Source organism: Triticum aestivum, chromosome 7A (genome assembly GCF_018294505.1).
Source record: "Triticum aestivum cultivar Chinese Spring chromosome 7A, IWGSC CS RefSeq v2.1, whole genome shotgun sequence".
In the NCBI taxonomy this organism is placed as follows: domain Eukaryota; kingdom Viridiplantae; phylum Streptophyta; class Magnoliopsida; order Poales; family Poaceae; genus Triticum; species Triticum aestivum.
In genome coordinates, this window is record NC_057812.1 from 43,926,200 (window position 1) to 43,941,258 (window position 15,059).

Here is a 15,059-nt window from a genome sequence, read left to right on the forward strand (position 1 = left end):
CAATCTCTCAGAAATAACTTCATAATGAATAAAAGGCGGTGTGTTCGGCTAGAGGATTTCTTACTTGTTTGGCAGTGCGGTTACTACTCAGGCCCACGTCCTCAGTGGTATCCAGACACTCTATTTGAGGTCTGAAGAATGACTTGTACATCTCCTCGTGCGTCAGGCCGATGAAACTTTGAATGGCACACGGTCCTTCTGGGTTGAACTCCCACAAGCGAAGGGGCCGACGTTTGCAAGGCTGGACTTGATGAACCGGCATAACTTGTATTACCACTACCAAATCAAAATCTCCCTTGAAGAGATCTCGAATGCGGCTTTGCAGTATTGGCACATCCTTGGCTGGACCCCAGCTCAGACCTTTGCTAATCCATGACATTAGTCGTGGTGGGGGGCCCGAGCGGAAAGCGGGGGAAGCCGCCCACTTGGCACTTCTGGGAGCTATGACGTAAAACCACTCCCGCTGCCATAATTCAGACACCTCTAGAAAGGAACCTTTCAGCCATGGAGCTCTTGCCATCTTGCCTATTGATGCACCTCCGCACGCTGCATGTTGCCCCTCGATCATCTTCGGCTTCACTTCAAAGGTCTTGAGCGACAGGCCGAAGTGAGGGGTAATGCGGAGGAAGGCCTCACACATGACAATAAATGTCGAGATGTGGAGAAAGGAGTCTGGAGCTAGATCATGGAAATCTAGCCCGTAATAGAACATCAAACCCTGGCGAAGGGATCCAGAGTGAGGCCTACGCCTTGGAGGAAGTGGGAGACGAACACGACGTTCTGGTTAGGTTCGGGAGTAGGGACGACCTGCCCTCGAGCAGGAAGCTGATGCGAAACCTCGGCGGTCAGGTATCTGGCCTCCCTCAACTTCTTGATGTCCTCTTCCGTCACGGAGGAGGGCATCCATCGGCCTTGAAGGCTGGATCCGGACATGATTGAAGATCCGGAGCACCTAACCTGGGCTTTGGGTGTTGGAACTCGAGGCAGGGGAAGGGTTCGATTGAGAACGGGAGGAAGAAAGCAAAAACCTTGTCCCTTTATAAAGAGGGTGAATATCAAGCGTCCTCTCCGTAGCCGTTTAGGACTTGCCTATAATCTAGGAGTCCTAGACACGGTTGGGTTACCCACGACCGCATTAATGAGAATCCCGTAATTGGGGGAACACGATCTCTGCTTTGACAAGACGTGTCAAGAAACCGCCTCGCGTTATGTGTGGAGCTGGTTGAAGAAAAACGGTTCGAATAGTCACCGGGCCATGACATAACGTCATGCTGCCAAAACAAGTCAGCAAATTGGATTTGCGAAAATATTATTCTCTCTACGACGGTATGTAGGACTTATTTTGCAGGGTTGGACACTATCCTTGTATTCAAATTCTTCTGTGATGTATTCGGAGAAGGAACCCGCCTTGCAATGCCGAAGACAATACTGCGCGCCGGACTCATCGTCATTGAAGCCTGGTTCAGGGGCTACTGAGGGAGTCCTGGATTAGGGGGTCTCCGGATAGCCGGACTATCTCCATTGGCCGGACTGTTAGAATATGAAGATACAAGATTGAAGACTTCGTCTCGTGTCCGGATGGGACTCTACTTGGCGTGGAAGGCAAGCTAGGCAATACGGATATGGATATCTCCTCCTTTGTAACCGATCTTGTGTAACCCTAACCCTCTCCGATGTCTATATAAACCGAAGGGTTTTAGTCCGTAGGACAACAACTACAACATACAATCATACCATAGGCTAGCTTCTAGGGTTTAGCCTCTCTGATCTCGTGGTAGATCTACTCTTGTACTACCCATATCATCATTATCAATCAAGCAGGACGTAGGGTTTTACCTCCATCAAGAGGGACCGAACCTGGGTAAAACATCATGTCCCCTGCCTCCTGTTACAATCCGGCCTAGACGCACAGTTCGGGACCCCCTACCCGAGATCCGCCGGTTTTGACACCGACACCCGACCACGGCAGAAGATAGAGAAAAGATGAGTGTCGTCCCCTATGCCTCGGCCATAGGGTCTATCATGTATGCCATGCTGTGTACCAGACCTGATGTAAACCTTGCCGTAAGTTTGGTAGGAAGGTACCAAAGTAATCCCGGCATGGAACACTGGACAGCAGTCAAGAATATCCTGAAATACCTGAAAAGGACTAAGGATATGTTTCTCGTCTATGGAGGTGACGAAGAGCTCGTCGTAAAGGGTTACGTCGATGCTAGCTTTGACACAGATCTGGATGACTCTAAGTCACAAACCGGATACGTGTATATTTTGAATGGTGGGGCAGTCAGCTGGTGCAGTTGCAAGCAAAGCGTTGTGGCGGGATCTACATGTGAAGCGGAGTACATGGCAGCCTCGGAGGCAGCACAAGAAGCAATCTGGGTGAAGGATTCATTACCGACCTAGGAGTTATTCCCAATGCGTCGGGCCCGATGACTCTCTTCTATGACAACACTGGAGCTATTGCCCTTGCCAAGGAGCCCAGGTTTCACAGGAAGACCAGGCATATCAAGCGTCGATTCAACTCCATTCGTGAAAATGTTCAAAATGGAGACATAGATATTTGTAAAGTGCATACAGACCTGAATGTTGCAGATCCGTTGACTAAGCCTCTTCCTCGAGAAAAACATGATCAACACCAGAACTCTATGGGTGTTCGATTCATCACCATGTAACTAGATTATTGACTCTAGTGCAAGTGGGAGACTGTTGGAAATATGCCCTAGAGGCAATAATAAAATGGTTATTATTATAGTTCCTTGTTCATGATAATTGTCTATTGTTCATGCTATAATTGTGTTATCTGGAAATCGTAATACATGTGTGAATATATAGACCACAACATGTCCCTAGTAAGCCTCTAGTTGACTAGCTCATTGATCAACAGATAGTCATGGTTTCCTGACTATGGACATTAGATGTCATTGATAACGGGATCACATCATTAGAAGAATGATGTGATGGACAAGACCCAATCTTAAGCATAGCACAAGATCGTGTAGTTCGTCTGCTAGAGCTTTTCTAATGTCAAGTATCTTTTCCTTAGACCATGAGATTGTGAAACTCCCGGATACTGTAGGAATACTTTGGGTGTGCCAAACGTCACAACATAACTGGGTGACTATAAAGGTGCACTATGGGTATCTCCAAAAGTGTCTGTTGGGTTGGCACGAATCGAGACTGGGATTTGTCACTCCGCATGACGGAGAGGTATCTCTGGGCCCACTCGGTAAAACATCATCGTAATGAGCTCAATGTGACTAAGGGTTGGTCACGGGATGATGTGTTACGGAACGAGTAAAGTGACTTGCCGGTAACGAGATTGAACAAGGTATTGGAATACTGACGATCGAATCTCGGGCAAGTAACGTACCGATTGACAAAGGGAATTGAATACGGGATTGATTGAATCCTCGACATCGTGGTTCATCCGATGAGATCATCGTGGAATATGTGGGAGCGAACATGGGTATCCATATCCCACTGTTGGCTATTGGCCGGAGAGTTGTCCCGGTCAAGTCTGCATGGTTCCAAACCCGTAGGTTCTACACATTTAAGGTTCGGTGACGCTAGGGTTGTAGAGATATTAGTATGCGGTAACTCGAAAGTTTTTCGGAGTCCCGGATGAGATCCTGGACGTCACGAGGAGTTCCGGAATGGTCCGGAGGTAAAGGTTTGTATATAGGAAGTCCAGTTTCGTCCATCGGGAAAGTTTCGGGGTCATCGGTATTGTTCCGGGACCACCGGAAAGATCCCGAGGGTCCACCAGGTGGGGCCACCTATCCCGGAGGGCCCCATGGGCTGAAGTGGGAAGGGAACAAGCCCCTGGTGGGCTGGTGCGCCCCCCATGGGCCTCCTCATGCGCCTAGGGTTAGAAACCCTAGGGGTGGGGGGCGCCTCCAGCTGGCTTGGGGGCCAAGCCACCCCTTTGGCCGCCGCCCCCCATCTAGATGGGATCTAGAGGGGCCGGCGCCCCCCTGGCCCCTATATATAGTGGAGGGGAGGGAGGGCAGCCGCACCCAAGTCCCTGGCGCCTCCCTCTTCCCCGTGACACCTCTCCCTCTCGTTGGTGCTTGGCAAAGCCCTGCCAAGATCCCGCTGCTTCCACCACCACGCCGTCGTGTTGCTAGATCTCCATCAACCTCTCCTCTCCCCTTGCTGGATCAAGAAGGAGGAGACATCTCTCCCAACCGTACGTGTGTTGAACGCGGAGGTGCCATCCGTTCGGTGCTCGGTCATCGGTGATTTGGATCACGACAAGTACGACTCCATCAACCCCATTCTCTTGAACGCTTCCGCTCGCGATCTACAAGGGTATGTAGATGCACTCCCGTCTCCCTCGTTGTTAGATGACTCCATAGATTGATCTTGGTGATGTGTAGAAAATTTTAAAATTCTGCTACGTTCCCCAACACAATCAACTTGGGTGTTCTAGGGTGCCCCCCTCCCCACATATGGAGGGAGGGGGAGGCCGGTCAGCCGTCTCTAGGCGCGCCAAGGGGGGAGGAGTCCTCCTCCTAGTAGGACTAGGACTCCCCCTTTCCTAGTCCCACTAGGAATAGAAGGAAGAGGGAGAAGGAGAAAGGAAAGGGGGGCCGTCCCCCTCACCCAATTCGGATTGGGCTTGGGGGGCGCCCCCTCCTAGGATGCCTTCTCTTCTCTCCCACTAAGGCCCATTAAGGCCCATATACTCCCCGGGGGGTTCCGGTAACCCCCCGGTACTCCGGTAAATGCTCGAACTCACCCGGAACCATTCCGGTGTCCAAACATAGCCTTCCAATATATCAATCTTTATGTCTCGACCATTTCGAGACTCCTCGTCATGTCCGCAATCACTTCCGGGACTCCGAACTACCTTTGGTACATCAAAACATATTAACTCATAATACCGATCGTCACCGAGCGTTAAGCGTGCGGACCCTACAGGTTCGAGAACTATGTAGACATGACCAAGACTCATCTCCAGTCAATAAACAATAGCGGAACCTGGATGCTCATATTGGTTCCTACATATTCTACAAAGATCTTTATCGGTCAAACCGCATAACAACATACGTTGTTCCCTTTGTCATCAGTATGTTACTTGCCCGAGATTCGATTGTCGGTATCCCAATACCTAGTTCAATCTTGTTACCGACAAGTCTCTTTACTCGTTCCGTAATTCTACATCCCATAACTAACTCATTAGTGACATTGCTTGCAAGGCTTATAGTGATGTGCATTACCAAGAGGGCCCAGAGATACCTCTCCGATACACGGAGTGACAAATCCTAATCTCGATCTATGCCAAATCAACAAACACCATCGGAGACACCTGTAGATCATCTTTATAGTCACCCAGTTACGTTGTGATGTTTGATAGCACACTAAGTGTTCCTCCGGTATTCGTGAGTTGCATGATCTCATAGTCATAGGAACATGTATAAGTTATGGAGAAAGCAATAGCAGTAAACTAAACGATCAAAGTGCTAAGCTAACGGATGGGTCAAGTCAATCACATCATTCTCTAATGATGTGATCCCATTCATCAAATGACAACTCTTTGTCCATGGCTAGGAAACTTAACCATCTTTGATTGATGAGCTAGTCAAGTAGAGGCATACTAGTGACACTCTGTTTGTCTATGTATTCACACATGTACTAAGTTTTCGGTTAATACAATTCTAGCATGAGTAATAAACATTTATCATGATATAAGGAAATATAAATAACAACTTTATTTTTGCCTCTAGGGCATATTTCCTTCAGTCTCCCACTTGCACTAGAGTCAATAATCTAGATTACATTGTAATGATTCTAACACCCATGGAGTCTTGGTGCTGATCATGTTTTACTTGTGAGAGAGGCTTAGTCAATGGGTCTGCAACATTCAGATCTGTATGTATCTTGCAAATCTCTATGTCTCCCTCCTTGACTTGATCATGGATGGAATTGAAGCATCTTTTGATGTGCTTGGTTCTCTTGTGAAATCTGGATTCCTTTGCCAAGGCAAATGCACCGGTGTTGTCACAAAAGATTTTCATTGGACCCGATGCACTAGGTATGCCAAGGCAATTGCACCAGTGTTGTCACAAAAGATTTTCATTGGACCCGATGCACTAGGTATGACACCTAGATCGGATATGAACTCCTTCATCCAGACTCCTTCATTTGCTGCTTCTAAAGCAACTATGTACTCCGCTTCACACGCAGATCCCGCCACGATGCTCTGCTTGGAACTGCACCAACTGACAGCTCCACCATTCAATAAAAATACGTATCTGGTTTGTGACTTAGAGTCATCCGGATTAGTGTCAAAGCTTGCATTGACGTAACCATTTACGACTATCTCTTTGTCATAAATGGGAAACATATCCTTAGTCCTTTTCAGGTATTTCAGGATGTTCTTGACCGCTATCCAGTGATCTACTCCTGGATTACTTTGGTACCTCCCTGCTAAACTAATAACAAGGCACACATCAGGTCTAGTACACAACATTGCATACATGATAGAACCTATGGCTGAAGCATAGGGAATGACTTTCATTTTCTCTCTATCTTCTATAGTGGTCGGGCATTGAGTCTGACTCAATTTCAAACCTTGTAACACAGGCAAGAACCCTTTCTTTGCATGATCCATTTTGAACTTCAAAACTTTATCAAGGTGTGTGCTTTGTGAAAGTCCAATTAAGCGTCTTGATCTATCTCTATAGATCTTGATGCCCAATATATAAGCAGCTTCACCGAGGTATTTCATTGAAAAATTCTTATTCAAGTATCCTTCTATGCTATTCAGAAATTCAGTATCATTTCTGATCAGCAATATGTCATCCACATATAATATTAGAAATGCTACAGAGCTCCCACTCACTTTCTTGTAAATATAGGCTTCTCAAAAGTCTATACAAAACCATATGCTTTGATCACACTATCAAATCATATATTCTAACTCCGAGAGGCTTGCACCAGTCCATAAATGGATCACTGGAGCTTGCACACTTTGTTTGCACCATTTGGATCGACAAAACCTTTTGGTTGCATCATATACAACTCTTCTTTAAGATATCCATTAAGGAATGCAGTTTTGACATCCATTTGCCAAATTTCATAATAATAAAATGCGGCAATTGCTAACATGATTCGGACGGACTTAAGCATCGCTACACGTGAGAAGGTCTCATCATAGTCAACTCCTTGAACTTGTCAAAAACCTTTCACAACAAGTCGAGCTTTGTAGACAGTAACATTACCGTCAGTGTCAGTCTTCTTCTTGAAGATCCATTTATTCTCTATGGCTTGCCGATCATCGGGCAAGTCAATCAAAGTCCACACTTTGTTCGCATACATGGATCCCATCTCAGTTTTCATGGTCTCAAGCCATTTTGTGGAATCTGGGCTCATCATTGCTTCCTCATAGTTCGTAGGTTCGTCATGGTCAAGTAACATGACCTCCAGAACAGGATTACTGTACCACTCTGCTGCGGATCTTACTCTGGTTGATCTACGAGGTTCGGTAGTAACATGATCAGAAGTTTCATGATCATCATCATTAGCTTCCTCACTTACTGGTGTAGGAATCACTGGAACTGGTTTCTGTGATGAACTATCATACGTCTCCAACATACCCATAATTTTTTATTGTTCCATGCTATTATATTATCAACCTTGGATGTTTTATATGCATTTATATGCTATTTTATGTGATTTTTGGGACTAACCTATTAACCTAGAGCCCAGTGCCAGTGCCAGTTTCTGTTTTTTTCTTGTTTTAGAGTATCACAGAAAAGGAAAATCAAATGGAGTCCAATTGACCTGAAACTTCACGGAACTTATTTTTGGACCAGAAAGCCCACGGAGTATCGGAGATGGACCAGAAGAGTCCCGGGCTGCCCACGAGGGTCGGGGCGCACCGACCCCCCTGGCGCGCCCCCTGCCTCATGGACAGCCCGAAGATCCACCGATGTACTTCTTCCTCCTATATATCCATATACCCTAGAAACATCGGGCAACACAATAGATCGGGAGTTCCGCCGCCGGAAGCCTCTGTAGCCACCGAAAACCAATCTAGACCCGTTTCGGCACCCCGTCGGAGGGGGGAATCCCTATCCGGCAGCCATCTTCATCATCCCGGTGCTCTCCATGATGAGGAGGGAGTAGTTCTCTCTCAGGGATGAGGGTATGTACCAGTAGCTATGTGTTTGATATCTCTCTTTCGTGTTCTTGAGGTGGTACGATCTTGATGTATCGCGAGCTTTGCTATTATAGTTGGATCTTATGATGTTTCTCCCCCTCTACTCTCTTGTAATGGATTGAGTTTTCCCTTTGAAGTTATCTTATCGGATTGAGTCTTTAAGGATTTGAGAACACTTGATGTATGTCTTGCGTGGGATACCCGTGGTGACAATGGGGTATTCTATTGATCCACTTGATGTATGTTTTGGTGATCAATTTGCGGGTTCCGCCCATGAACCTATGCATAGGGGTTGGCACACGTTTTCGTCTTGACTCTCCGGTAGAATCTTTGGGGCACTCTTTGAAGTTCTTTGTGTTGGTTTGAATAGATGAATCTGAGATTGTGCGATGCATATCGTATAATCATACCCACGGATACTTGAGGTGACATTGGAGTATCTAGGTGACATTAGGGTTTTGGTTGATTTGTGTCTTAAGGTGTTATTCTAGTATGAACTCTATGATAGATTGAACGGAAAGAATAGCTTCATGTTATTTTACTACGGACTCTTGAATAGATCGACCAGAAAGGATAACTTTGAGGTGGTTTCGTACCCTACTATAATCTCTTCGTTTGTTCTCCGCTATTAGTGACTTTGGAGTGACTCTTTGTTGCATGTTGAGGGATAGTTATATGATCCAATTATGTTATTATTATTGAGAGGACTTGCACTAGTGAAAGTATGAACCCTAGGCCTTGTTTCAACGCATTGCAATACCGTTTGTGCTCACTTTTATCATTAGTTACCTTGCTGTTTTTATATTTTCAGATTACAAAAACCATTATCTACTATCCATATTGCACTTGTATCACCATATCTTCGCCGAACGGGTGCACCTATACAATTTACCATTGTATTGGGTGTGTTGAGGGACACAAGAGACTCTTTGTTATTTGGTTGCAGGGTTGCTTGAGAGAGACCATCTTCATCCTACGCCTCCCACGGATTGATAAACCTTAGGCCATCCACTTGAGGGAAATTTGCTACTGTCCTACAAACCTCTGCACTTGGAGGCCCAACAACGTCTACAAGAAGAAGGTTGTGTAGTAGACATCAAGCTCTTTTCTGGCGCCGTTGCCGGGGAGGTTAGCGCTTGAAGGTATATCTTTAGATCTTGCAGTCGAATCTTTTTGTTTCTTGTTTTAGCACTAGTTTAGTTTATAAAAGAAAACTACCAAAAAAATGGAATTGAGTTTGCCTCATACGCTTCATCTTTTTAATATCTTTCGTGAGAATGATGGAAAGGAAAATTGTGCCAAAGTGTTAGAAGAAGAATGCATTAGAATGTTTGGCACTAAATATTTGAATGATGAGCATGATTGCAATGTTGTTAGTATGAATTCCTTGAATATCCATGATGCTAATGATATGCAAAGCCACAAGCTTGGGGAAGCTATGTTTGATGAAGATGATATTTTTTGCCCCCCAAGTTTTGGTGAGCAAATTTATTATGATGAAAGCATGCCTCCTATTTATGATGATTATATTGATGAAAGTGGATTTGGAGAGGTCATGACTTTATTTTGTGATGAATCCACTATTTCGGAAGAGGTTCCAATTGATTATGAGAACAAAGTTTCTATCTATGATGATTATTGTGATGACTTGTATGCTATAAAGAATAATGATATCCATGAAACTTGTCATCATGATTTTAGTTTTCAATTGGATTATGTCTCACATGATAATTATTTTATTGAGTTTGCTCCCACTATTATTCATGAGCAGAATTTTGCTTGTGTGGAGAGTAATAAAATTTCTATGCTTGTAGATCATGAAAAGAATGCTTTAGGTGCTGGTTATTTTGTTGAATTCATTCATGATGCTGCTGAAAATTATTATGAGGGAGGAATATATACTTGTAGGAATTGCAATAATATCAAGTTTCCTCCCTATGTTCTTAAAGTTTCAAAGATATGCTTGTTTTGCCTTCCTATGCTAGTTGATTATCGTCCCCATAAATTGTTTGCTCACAAAATTCCTATGCATAGGAAGTGGGTTAGACTTAAATGTGCTAGTCATATTCTTCATGATGCGTTAAACGATAGCGCTTGTTGGGAGGCAACCCAACTTTATTTTTGTTCCTTGATTTTTGCTCCTGTTTAGCAATAAATAATTTATCTATCCTCTGTTATGATTGAGTTTTTATGTTTTAATTAGTGTTTGTGCCAAGTAGAACTGTTGGGAAGACTTGGGTAAAGTCTTGTTGATCTTGCTGTAAAAAACAGAAACTTTAGCGCTCACGAGAATTGCTGCCATTTTTTATTGGAGAGTTCTATTTAGTTAATTATTTTTTCATATAATTAATATATAGATTCCTCACGTCCATAAGTTTATTTTATAATTTTTGGTGTTCCAGAAGTTTGCGTTAGTTACAGATTACTACAGACTGTTCTGTTTTTGACAGATTCTGTTTTTCGTGTGTTGTTTGCTTATTTTAATAAATCTATGGCTAGTGAAAGAGTTTATAAACCATAGAGAAGTTGGAATACAATTTTTTTAACACCAATATGAATAAATAACGAGTTCATTACAGTACCTTGAAGTGGTGTTTTGTTTTCTTTCGCTAACGGAGCTTACGAGTTTTCTGTTAAGTTTGTGTTGTGAAGTTTTCAAGTTTTGGGTAAAGATTCGATGGACTATGGAATAAGGAGTGGCAAGAGCCTAAGCTTGGGGATGACCAAGGAACCCCAAGGTAATATCCAAGGACACCCAAAAGCCTAAGCTTGGGGATGCCCCGGAAGGCATCCCCTCTTTCGTCTTCGTTCATCGGTAACTTTACTTGGAGCTATGTGTTTTGCTTGGAGCTTTATTTTATTTTATTTTGTTTTGCTTGCTTTTTGAATAAAATACCAAGACCTGAAATTCTTAAATGTTAGAGAGTCTTCATATAGTTGCATAATTATTCGACTACTCATAGATCTTCACTTATATCTTTCGGAGTAGTTTGTTGTTGCTCTAGTGCTTCACTTATATCTTTTAGAGCACGGTGGTGGTTTTATTTTATAGAAATAGATGAACTCTCATGCTTCACTTATATTATTTTGAGAGTCTTTTGGAACATCATGGTAGTTTGCTTTGGTTATGAATTTAGTCCTAATATGATGGGCATCCAAGTGGGATATAATAAAAACTTTCATATCAAGTGCATTGAATACTATGAGAAGTTTGATACTTGATGATTGTTTTGAGATATGAGGATGGTAATATTAGAGTCATGCTAGTGAGTAGTTGTGAATTTGAGAAATACTTGTGTTAAAGTTTGTAATTCCCATAGCATGCACGTATGGTGAACTGTTATGTGATGAAGTCGGAGCATGATTTATTTATTGATTGCCTTCCTTATGAGTGGCGGTCGGGGACGAGCAATGGTCTTTTCCTACCAATCTATCCCCCTAGGAGCACGCACGTAGTACTTTGTTTGGATAACTAATAGATTTTTGCAATAAGTATGTGGGTTCTTTATGACTAATGTTGAGTCCATGGATTATACACACTCTCACCCTTCCACCATTGCTAGCCTCTCTTGTGCCGTGCAACTTTTGCCGGTACCATAAACCCACCATATACCTTCCTCAAAGCAGCCACCATACCTACCTATTATGGCATTTCCATAGCCATTCCGAGATATATTGCCATGCAACTTTCCACCGTTTGTTTGTTATGACACGCTTCATCTCATATTGCTTTGCATGATCATGTAGTTGACATCATATTTGTGGCAAAGCCACCGTTCATAATTCTTCCATACATGTCACTCTTGATTCATTGCACATCCCGGTACACCGCCGGAGGCATTCATATAGAGTCATATTTTGTTCTAAGTATCGAGTTGTAATTCTTGAGTTGTAAGTAAATAAAAGTGTGATGATCATCATTATTAGAGCATTGTCACAGTTAGGAAGGGATGATGGAGACTATGATTCCCCCACAAGTCGGGATGAGACTCCGAACTAAATAATAATAATAAAAGAGGCCATAAAAAGGAGAAAAGGCCCAAATAAAAAAAGAGGCCATAAAAAAGAGAAAAGACCCAAATAAAAAAAATGAGAGAAAAAGAGAGAAGGGGCAATGCTACTATCCTTTTACCACACTTGTGCTTCAAAGTAGCACCATGATCTTCATCATAGAGAGTCTCCTATGTTGTCACTTTCATATACTAGTGGGAATCTTTCATTATAGAACTTGGCTTGTATATTCCAATGATGGGCTTCCTCAAAATGCCCTAGGTCTTCGTGAGCAAGCGAGTTGGATGCACACCCACTTAGTTTCTTTTTACGCTTTCATACACTTATAGCTCTAGTGCATCCGTTGCATGGCAATCCCTACTCACTCACATTGATATCTATTGATGGGCATCTCCATAGCCTGTTGATACGCCTAGTTGATGTGAGACTATCTTCTCCTTTTTGTCTTCTCCACAACCACCATTCTATTCCACCTATACTGTGATACGGCTCCAACGTATCTATAATTTTTTATTGTTCCATGCTATTATATTATCAACTTCGGATGTTTATGGGCTTTATTATACACTTTTATATCATTTTTGGGACTAACCTATTAACCCAGAGCCCAGTGCCAGTTTCTGTTTTTTCCTTGTTTTAGGGTTTCGAAGAAAAGGAAAATCAAACGGAGTCCAATTGATCTGAAACTTCACGGAACACATTTTTTGAAAGAAAGAAGCCCAGAAGACTTGAAGTGCATGTAAGGGAAGCTTCGAGGAGGCCACGATGTAGGGGGGGCGGCCACCCCCTAGGGCGCGCCCTCCACCCTAGTGGGCCCCTCGTGGCCCCCCTGACGTACTTCTTCCGCCTATATATCTCCATATACCCTAAAAACATCGGAGAGCACAATAGATCGGGAGTTCCGCCGCCAGAAGCCTCCGTAGCCACCGAAAGCCAATCTAGACCCGTTCCGACACCCTGCCGAAGGGGGGGAATCCCTCTCCGGTGGCCGTCTTCATCATCCCGGTGCTCTCCATGACGAGGAGGGAGCAGTTCGCCCTCGGGGCTGAGGGTATGTACCAGTAGCTATGTGTTTGATCTCTCTCTCTCTCTCTCTCTCTCGTGTTCTTGAGGTGATACGATCTTGATGTATCGTGAGCTTTGCTATTATAGTTGGATCCTATGATGTTTCTCCCCCTCTACTCTCTTGTAATGAATTGAGTTTCCCCTTTGAAGTTATCTTATCGGATTGAGTCTTTAAAGATTTGATAACACTTGATGTATGTCTTGCCGTGCGTATCTGTGGTGACAATGGGATATCACGTGATTCACTTGATGTATGTTTTGGTGATCAACTTGCGGGTTCCACCGATAAACCTATGCATAGGGGTTGGCACACGTTTTCGTCGTGATTCTCCGGTAGAAACTTTGGGGCACTCTTTGAGGTTCTATGTGTTGGTTGAATAGATGAATATGAGATTGTGTGATGCATATCGTATAATCATACCCACGGATACTTGAGGTGACATTGGAGTATCTAGGTGAGATTAGGGTTTTGGTTGATTTGTGTCTTTAGGTGTTATTCTAGTACGAACTCAAGGGTTGTTTGTGACACTTATAGGAATAGCCCAATAGATTGATTGGAAAGAATAACTTTGAGGTGGTTTCGTACCCTACCATAATCTCTTCATTTGTTCTCCGCTATAAGTGACTTTGGAGTGACTCTTTGTTGCATGTTGAGGGATAGTTATGTGATCCAATTATGTTATTATTGTTGAGGGAACTTACACTAGCGAAAGTATGAACCCTAGGCCTTGTTTCCTATCATTGCAATACCGTTTATGCTCACTTTTATCACTTGCTACCTTGCTGTTTTTATATTTTCAGATTACAAATACCTTTATCTACCATCCATATACCACTTGTATCACCATCTCTTTGCCAAACTAGTGCACCTATACAATTTACCATTGTATTGGGTGTGTTGGGGACAAAAGAGACTCTTTGTTATTTGGTTGCAGGATTGCTTGAGAGAGACCATCTTTATCCTACGCCTCCTACGGATTGATAAACCTTAGGTCATCCACTTGAGGGAAATTTGCTACTGTCCTATAAACCTCTGGACTTGGAGGCCCAACAACGTCTACAAGAAGAAGGTTGTGTAGTAGACATCAAGCTCTTTTCTGGCGCCGTTGCCGGGGAGGTGAGTGCTTGAATGTATATCTTTAGATCTTGCAATCGAGTCTTTTAGTTTCTTGTTTTACCACTAGTTTAGTTTATAAAAGAAAACTACAAAAATATGGAATGAGTTTGTCTCATACGCTTCATCTTTTTAATATCTTTCGTGAGTATGATGGAAAGGAAAATTGTGCTAAAGTGTTAGAAGAAGAATGCATTAAAATGTTTGACACTAAATCTTTGAATGATGAGCATGATTGCAATGTTGTTAGTATGAATTCCTTGAATATCCATGATGCTAATGATATGCAAAGCCACAAGCTTGGGGAAGCTATGTTTGATGAAGATGATATTTTTTGTCCCCCAAGTTTTGATGAGCAAATTTATTATGATGAAAGCATGCCTCTATTTATGATGATTATATTGATGAAAGTGGATTTGGAGAGGTCATGACTTTATTTTGTGATGAATCCACTATTTCGGAAGAGGTTCCAATTGATTATGAGAACAAAGTTGCTATCTATGATGATTATTGTGATGACTTGTATGCTATAAAGAATAATGATATCCATGAAACTTGTCATCATGATTTTAGTTTTCAATTGGATTATGCCTCACATGATAATTATTTGTTGAGTTTTCTCCCACTATTATTCATGAGAAGAATTTTGCTTGTGTGGAGTGTAATAAAATTTCTATGCTTGTTGATCATGAAAAGAATGCT